This window comes from Mandrillus leucophaeus, unplaced genomic scaffold, assembly GCF_000951045.1.
Source record: "Mandrillus leucophaeus isolate KB7577 unplaced genomic scaffold, Mleu.le_1.0 Scaffold925, whole genome shotgun sequence".
NCBI classification, from domain to species: domain Eukaryota; kingdom Metazoa; phylum Chordata; class Mammalia; order Primates; family Cercopithecidae; genus Mandrillus; species Mandrillus leucophaeus.
The window spans coordinates 833-9733 of record NW_012110086.1 but is presented as its reverse complement, the minus strand read 5'-3'; the positions used below and the strand labels follow the sequence as shown (position 1 = coordinate 9733).

General features: G+C 39.4%; 1 pseudogene; it reads right to left on the bottom strand.

Annotated features, from left to right (window-relative positions):
• Positions 1-1032: 1032 nt before the first annotated feature.
• LOC105531971 lies at positions 1033-3081 on the bottom strand (annotated as a pseudogene).
• Between the last annotated feature and the right edge of the window lie 5820 nt (positions 3082-8901).

Sequence of the window (8901 nt, the reverse complement as noted above, 5' to 3'; positions counted from 1 at the left end):
TGATCCGCCCGCCTCTGCCTCCCAAAGTGCTGGGATTACAGGCTTAAGCCACTGCGCCCGGCCAGCATACTCATTTTTTATTACTCACCTCTATCTTTGATAATACTTTGTCTTTAGTCTGCTTTGTCTGGTGTTAAAGTAAGCCAACTCCAGCTTTCTTGTACATACTGTTTGCATGATATATATTCTTCCATATAGCTATCTGTCTTTTTATTTAAAGTGGGTTTCTTATTTAAAAAAACATATTTGAGAATGCTTTTGTCTCTTCTGACAATCTGTGCCTTTTAGTCAAAACATTTAGTTTATTAAAATGTTTTTAATTTTTACATTACTTTGAAAAGCAACATGTATTAGTTTGCTAGGGTACCATAACAAACTATGACAAAGTAGGTGGCTGTTACAGAAATTTTTGTCTCATAGTTGTGGAGGCTAGAAGTTCGAAATCAGGCATAGGTGGGGTTGGTTCCTCCTGAGGACCATGAGGAAAGCATCTCTTGTTCCACGTCTCTCTTTTAGCTTCTGGTAGTGCCTTGGCTTGTGGCAGCACAACTCCAGTCTTCATGGGGCATCCTCCCTATGTGCATGTCTGTCTACAAATGTCCCCTTTATACGAGGACACCTTAATGATCTCCCTTGAACTTGATTACCTCTAAAGACTCCATTTCCCTGATTAGGTCCCATTCTGAGGCACTGGGGTTCAGGATCTCAACGTATCTTTTTAGGGAACCCAATTCAACCCATACCAAGACATATATAAAGTTAACTTCTTGTGCAGAGGTAAGTTGGAGATTAAAAGGTACAAAAATTTAATTATATTAAAACAGTAACATACATTTGTGTGTATGAGGGAGGGATATTTAAAATTAAAATATTATATAATCACAAGAAAGACCAGATATTCTTGCTCTGCCCTTGGGCAACCAAGAAAATTAAGACCTGTTTTATATCCCAAAAATACAGTACTCAGTGCTTGCAACCCAAGTTAATTTATACTCTTGTTAGATAAGTTTAAATTCTAAAGGCTACAAAAATCTTGTTAAATCAGGGGGAAAAAAATTCATTTTAGAACAGTTATTCAAGATAAAAGAAAGGCATGTGTTCAGTGAGGGAACTGCCTGCTGTCAGATGATTTTTTGCTAATGTGTTTAAAGATTTTGGACTTCTCAACTTTCTTGGTTTTCTGGTAGCCAAATCCACCACCACCTCCTCGCTTTTTCTGCTTGCCTTCATTGTCGTTGACGTTCAGGTCAACAAAGGGAGGCACCTTGAAACCAAATGACAGAGTAACTTGAAGCAAATTTAAGTTATTTACATTAAAGATCTGTTTCAGAGAATGGGAATCATAGGCTCGTATGTATGACTTAAATGCTTCCTGGGCTGGCTTACGAAGAAAGTAGTTCTTTTCAATCAATTTTTCAAGCTGAGACTGAATGTCAGAAATTTTAGACCAGGAAAAGTCAACTTCACTTTAATGGAACCTTGGATTCTTTCAAGTAGCGAAGAAAACCGAATTCTTCTGGGCCCAAAATGGTCAAGGCATGCATTCTTCCATTTAGGCCTCTGGCTGTTCTACCCACATGATGAATATATTCCTTAGTGTCATCCAGATGGTCATAGTGAACAATCCATTCGACTTCAGGAATGTCCAGTCCTCTTGGTGCCACATCCGTACACAGTAGTGTTCGCAAATCTGCATTGCAGAACTGGAAGAATGTGGTTGTACATTTATTTTGCTTTTGGTTTCCATGAATGGCCAAGACGGGCAAATCAATGTAGTTCAGCAACTCTTAGTGGTATTTCACGGACATACAAGATGAAAAGAAGACCATGAGCTGCTTCTTTCAGTTCTTCTTAAGGAATGTAAAGAGCAGAAGGAATCTCTTTCCGGAAGGACAAACAACATATCCCTGCTCCAGACCATCCACTGTTGCATTAGCTTTATCATCATCAACACTAACATAAAATGGTCCTTTTTCAGAGAAATCCTTGCCAGGCCTTCAACTTTTCAAAGTTGGGTGGCAGAAAAGAGCATAGTGTGTCTACGTGTTGGCAAAAGTTTAAATATTTGCTTTAATTCCTCTTCAGACCCAACATCCAAGATACGATCGGCTTCATCAATAACCAGACACCGCAGATTTTATACATAAACCCTGGAATATTCTGCATATGGTACAGCAGGCGACATGGTGTGGCCACAATGGTGTTAATCTCATTAGCAAGTTTCTGTGCTTCAGCACATCTGTTACTGCCACCCATTATCAACCCATAGGTATGCACGTGGTGAGTCATTAGCTCCTTAAGAGCACCAGAAGTTTACATGGCTAGTTCTCTAGTAGGTGAGAGAACAAGGACCCCCGATGCATTCCTGGGCATGAATTTTAACAATGGGTTCAACTGCAGGGATGAGAAAAGCCAGGGTTTTACCACTGCCTGTTTTTGCAGCTGCTAGAAGATCCCTGCCTTCCAGAAGTGGTCTGATACTTTTATGCTGAATTTCAGTCATGTTTGTAAAACCCTTTTTTTTTTTTAAACTTCAGAGTGTTTTCATTGACGAGATTACATAGAGAGGCAAATGAAGTATCCTCAGACGTTCCTGTCAGTCCCAGGGGTAGGCTGGGCACCTCACTGTCGTCATCATTATCTGGCTTCTCCACGTTATTTTCTGTTTCTTTAGGAGTCTCAGCACTTTCTTCTTCAGATTCTTCTGTTTTAAGTTTTTGCTTTTTTTGTATCAGTCCCAGCATCATTCACTGTTTTTCTCTTTTGATTCTGAATTGGGAGACTGCATTGCTGCTTCTCCATTGGTTAATATGGTGGATTTCTGGGGAGATTTTTTAGCTTTTATATTTTCCACTGCTTCTTGAGACACGTCTCCATTTTGAGCTTCTGATAAGCCCACATTCATAGAGTTTTTTGATTTTTTAACCTTTCTGCCTCTCATTTTTTCTTCAGACACATCTCCATTTTGAGTTTCTGACGATTAGATTTGAGGCCCCTGCAACTTTAGGTTCTGGTGCCGCAATTTGAGTTTCTGCTTCTTGATCTTCTTGCGCAGGAGTGTTTCATCGGCCGGTGAGACATTGCTGTCCAAGAAGTGCCTGGACCACGACGCCACACGGTACAGCTACTCGGTTCTCGAGGCTGATGTTACTTCCACTTGTGTACATATTTTAAAGCATATGTGCAGTTGAACTCTTGAGTGCTTGGTGTGGACACTTAAAAACTCTTTAGGGAAAACAAGGAGCTCTTTAAATGCTAGTTGACTAAAACTGACTTGAATTTTACTTGCTCGTGTAAGGAGCCACATGGATGAATAAGATAGATAGGCCTTCTATTCAGTCTTTCTTTCTAGATACAATAATATGATGCGAATAGCAGATATCCCTTAAGTACTGTGATTAACCCATTTATGCCTACCGTTACTTATTGGAACCCTAAGCATGTGGGAGTTATTTCTATCCTGCTGAAGGTCACCGCTAAGGTCTGATTGCAAAAATTCAAATAATTGCAACCTCTGGCATAAATGGGTTAAATTATTATAAATGACAGCATAATGGGGTGGGGAAAAATAACTGGGAAATGAAGATTTTTTTGGGGGGGGCGTCATATAGACCTTTGTGTAAATCCTGGTTTTGTTACTTAGCTAAAGGGCTGTGGACAATTTAATCTGATTTTCTGTCTCCTCCTTTAAAACTGGATTTATTTTTATTTTTATTTTTTTAAGACAGAGTCTCTCTCTGTTGCCCAGGCTGGAGTGCAGTGGTGTGATCGCAGCTCACTGCAACTTCTGCCCCCCAGGTTCAAGCAATTCTCGTGCCTCAGCCTCCCAAGTAGTAGCTGGGGTTACAGGCGTGCACCACCACACCCAGCTAATTTTTGTATTTTTAGTAGAGACGGGGTCTCAAACTCCTGGCCTCAAGAGATCCACCCATCGGCCCCACAAAGTGCTGGGATTACAGGCGTGAGTTACCGTGCCTGACCTATAACTGGATTTAAAATATCCTTTTACCAGGTTTGTGAATTTGTGAGTCCAGAGTGAGATAATGACACTTGGTGGGAGTTACTCAATATATATTAATTTATCTTCCCTTGATGTGGAAAGTAACAATCAGCATGACTTGGTGACTGCCAGCAAGGAGAGGAAATTCTAATCGTTTAATGTTTCTGAATTAATTGATTTATTGATAACTCTCCATTACTTTTTCAAATCTCTGAAATAGGGCTTATTCATAGAGTAAAATGATTAGAATCTTTGTTTCATTGAAAAACGACTAGTTATAAAATGTTTGTTTGTTTTTTATTTTTTTTATTTTTTGAGTTGGAATTTCGCTCTTGTTGCCTAGGCTGGAGTGCAGTGATGCAGTCTCGGCCCACTGCAACCTCTGCCTCCCACGTTCAACCGATTCTCCTGCCTCTGCCTCCCAAGTAGCTGATATTACAGGCGTGCACCACCATCCCCAGCTAATTATTTTAGTAGTAGTAGTAGTAGTAGTAGTAGTAGTCGTAGTAGTAGTAGTAGTAGTAGTAGTAGTAGTAGTAGTAGTAGTAGTAGTAGTAGTAGTGATGGAGTTTCATCATGTTGGCCAGGCTGGTCTCAAACTCCTGACCTCTGGTGATCCATCTGCCTTGGCCTTCCAAAGTGCTGAGATTACAGGCGTGAGCCACCATTCCCGGCCAAATGGTCTTTTTTTTGATACAAGATCTTGCTGTCATCCAGGCTGGAGTGCAGTGGTGAAATCACAGCTCACTGTAGTCTTGACCTTCCAGGCTCAAGTGATCCTCCTGCCTCACTCAGCCTCCTGTCTAGCTGGTACTACAGGCGCACGGCATCACACTTAGCTAATTTTTTTAAAAATTTTTTTAGTAGAGACAAGGTCTCTCTGTGTTGCCTCAGCTGGTCTTGAACTCCTAGGCTCAAAGGAGCTTCCTCCCTTGACCTCCCAACGTGTTAGGATTATAGGCATAAGATTATCTTTTTAAACTCAGATAAGGTAGTCCATTTGCAATTCTCCCTGAAAACGTAAAATACACTTAAGGGAAGTAAACTAATGTGAAATAAAGATCACAAAACATTTTCATTACTGTTCAGAAAAAGAAAAAGCATGTTCCCAAATATGAGTTCCCGTGTGAATCCAATCTAAAAACTTGGTTCGTATCATGGGAAAAAATAGACATTTACTTAGATTGATAAGAGTGACAAGTTTAGAGCAAAATATAAAATATGAGGTACTGCTATATTTGTAAAGAAAAAAAGACTCAATAGTGAGAAACATCTTATTTTAATAACTTTTGGTGGGGTGGTTGAGTTGTAATTTTCACTAGTTCGAGTACACATGATTACATTTTCCATGTAAGTTTAACATGAAGTTCCTGTGTTGTGCTGTGATTCTTCCATTCTTAAATCAATTGTTTTAACAGGTTTCCTACAAAACATTTGTATGTTGTGTATATTGCACTCTTAAAATACTAATTTATATATTTTGTTTGCCATTTGCAATTAAGCTTTTAATGATAATGTGACTGAACCTAAAAGAACAATATGCTTCTCACAAACATAAGCACCATAAATCAAGAACATTTACTCAGTGATTTTTCAGTGCACACTCTTTTATTTCTATTTTTTTAATTTTAAATTTTTTTCTTATGATCTTGTTGCATACCAGTGTATGCACTCTTTTAGGTGGTTATAGAATATAGACAGGACTCAGCCTTGTCTGTCAAGTCGCATTAGGCCCATGACTGAGCAAAATCTGTAAACTACTTGCTGATCACTTGTATGTAAAATGTACTGGTGAATAGAGTAGTGACTTTTTTTATGGAATCACTACAATATAATAAGCAATATTAAGAGTATAACACATAAATGTTATAGAAACAAATAATTAAGAACATCTGCTGCTGATTTGTCCACACAAATCTTGTACACAAATGTGCACAGCAGCTTTATTTGTAATAGCCCAACTTCAAACAACTTAAGTCTATCAGCAATTAAATGATAAAACAGATTGTGTTACATCCATGCGATGGAATAGTATTCAACAATAAAAAGAACAAAAATCCTTATGCTCAACAGCATGGATGAATCTCAGAATAATTATGTCCATGAAAGAAGTCTGAAAAAAAGAGTACGTGCTATATAATCCCATTTATATAAATTTCTAGAAAATGGAACTACTAAAGTGAAAAGCACATTGATAATTCCTGGCAAGGACAGGAAGGCAAGATTGCAAAGAAACTTACAGAAATTGTGGCAATATTCCTTATCTTGATGGTGGTGGTGATATATATGTCATAACTCATCAAATTGTACACTATGCAGTTTATTATACATGAATTATATCAGGAAAGCACTCATAAAGTGATTTTTAAAGAACCTGTGCTGGGAGTACAGATGTGATTGATTCCATAAATATATTGGAATGATCCTTGGAGAGACAGAGCAAATACCCTGGTAAACCTAAATTGATATGATATCAAACACAGGATCTGTGGGTCTAAATAGAACTACCACCAGAGTTCAGTGTAGAGAAAGACAGCTTGGTTTAATAATAAAAGGAGAATAGGATTTAATTAAAGTCAGAGGCTTTGAATTTGAGTCCCTGTTAGCCCATATTTTCTCTAATCTTTATTTTTCTCATCTTTAGTTTCATTAAGATTTTAAGATCCAAAGAATATATTTGAAAGTACATCTGAAAGTGGCATCAAAATGGAAGGCTGGCTGGGCACAGTGCGTCACACCTGTAATCCCAGCACTTTGGGAGGCTGAAGTGGGTGGATCATGAGGTCAGGAGTTGGAGACCAGCCTGGCCAACATGGTGAAACCCTGTCTGTACTAAAAATACAAAAATTAGCCGGGCGTGGTGGCGCACACCTATAATCCCAGCTACTCAGGAAGCTGAGGCACGAGAATCACTTGAACCCGGCAGGCGGAGGTTGCAGTGAGCCGAGTTTGTGCCACTGCACTCCAGCCTGGGCGACAAAATGAGACTCTGTCTCAAAAAAAAAAAAAAAAGGCTTTGCTGACATTTAGGTTAGAAGGGAAAACAAAATAAAACAGAATTTGACCTGTGGAGATCAGTGAGGAGGGAATTCTGAAAAGGGACCAGAGCTGGGGAAGTGGGATTATGTATGATGTATATGGAAAATGAAGAGTCAAAACCAGTTGAGGGCAGAGAGTTCATTTTGCAGAGCAAGGAGGGAGAGACACCAACCTAAAGTATCTAAAAGCATAATAGATTGTAAAATAGCGAGAAAGTTTACCATCAGGATATAAGTTGCTGTAACTAGCCCTGTAACCTTAGCCAAGTCATTTAATTCTCTGAACCTCAATTTCCCCATCAATATAATGGGAGATAATAATGGTTCTGCCAGATCTCAAGGATTTTATATATTTAAATCAGTCCATATCAGATGTGATAGGGTGTAGGATAGTGCTGAAAAGTACCAAGTACTGTTGATAGTTCAGCGTGATTATCAAGCTGTGAGCTAATAAGTGTCTGGACTCAGATAATTGTATTTTAGAGACAGTTTAAATAATGGTAAAGATTAATATAAGGCCAGTGAGACTGAAGGCAAGGAGATCAATCAGGATGCTGTTTCAGTAGTCTAAGGCAGCGACAGTGGAGAAAGGAAGGGATGGATTTGTGAAATAGGTCTTGGTGACCAGGTCTGTGTTAGGAGGAAAAGGGGAAGAGAAATTGTATTAGTTTTCTGTGGCTGTTGTAATTAAATATGACAAATTAGAGAGCTTAAAACAACACATTAATTTTCTCACAGAAGCTTGAAATTATCATAACTGGGTTGAGATCAAGATGTTGGCAAGTACTCCTTCCCTCCAAAGGATCTAGGGGAGAAACCACTCCTTTCCTCTTCCAGCTTATGTGGGCTGCAGGCATTCATCTTGTGACCATATCATTCATCACTGCAGTCTTTACATTGCCACGCCACCTTCTCTTCCCCACCTTTCACCTTCTCCTGTGTGTGCCAAGTCTCCATTTGCCTTCCTTCTGTAAGGAGACTTGTGACTGTATTTAGGGCCCACCTGGGTAATCTGGGATCATCTCCCCATTCCAAGATATTTCATCACATCTGCAAAGCCATAAAGTTATCTTTCACAAATTCAAGGGATTAGAACATGGACATTTGGGGGTTTTAGCTTTTTGGAGTTGTACTGTCATTAGTACTTGAAAAAGAAGAATACATTTTTGAGAGATGGTAATGAATTCACTTGGGACCTGCTGAAATACCTATGGGACATGTGTGCGAGGGTATTCAATTTATGTTATCGGAAAACCTTGAATCAGGTGACTGAAACAATACAGACATTTATTTAAAACAAAAAACAGCCTCAAAGTTGGTTAAATTAGCAATTCAGTGATATCCTTGAGGACCTAAGTTCTTGCTTTGCCATCTGTAGGCTGGCTCTCCTGTGGTAACAAAATGAGCCCCATAATTCTAGGCCTTCATTCCAGATATGAAAACTTAATTGGCTTGTTTTGTATGCCCCCCTCCCTCTGCCCCACTTTTTTTTTTTTTTTTTTTGTCTGCAAGGAAACCTAACTTCTGAAGCTACCCAGCAGGTTCTATTTTTCTTGGCCAGATAAACATTCTCTTGACCATCATCTTTTACCTAAAAGAATTTTTTTTTTTTTTGTCGAGCTGGAGTCTTGCTCTGTCGCCCTGGAGCTGGAGTGTAGTGGCATGATCTCGGCTCACTGCAACCTCCGCCTCCGAGTTCAAGCAGTTCTCCTGCCTCAGCCTCCTGAGTGGCTGGGATTACAGGCACACGTCTCTGTGCCTAATTTTTGTATTTTTAGTAGAGACGGGGTTTCACCATGTTGGCCAGGCGAGTCTTGAACTCCTGACCTCAGGTGACCCACCTGCCTCGGCCTCCCAGAGTGC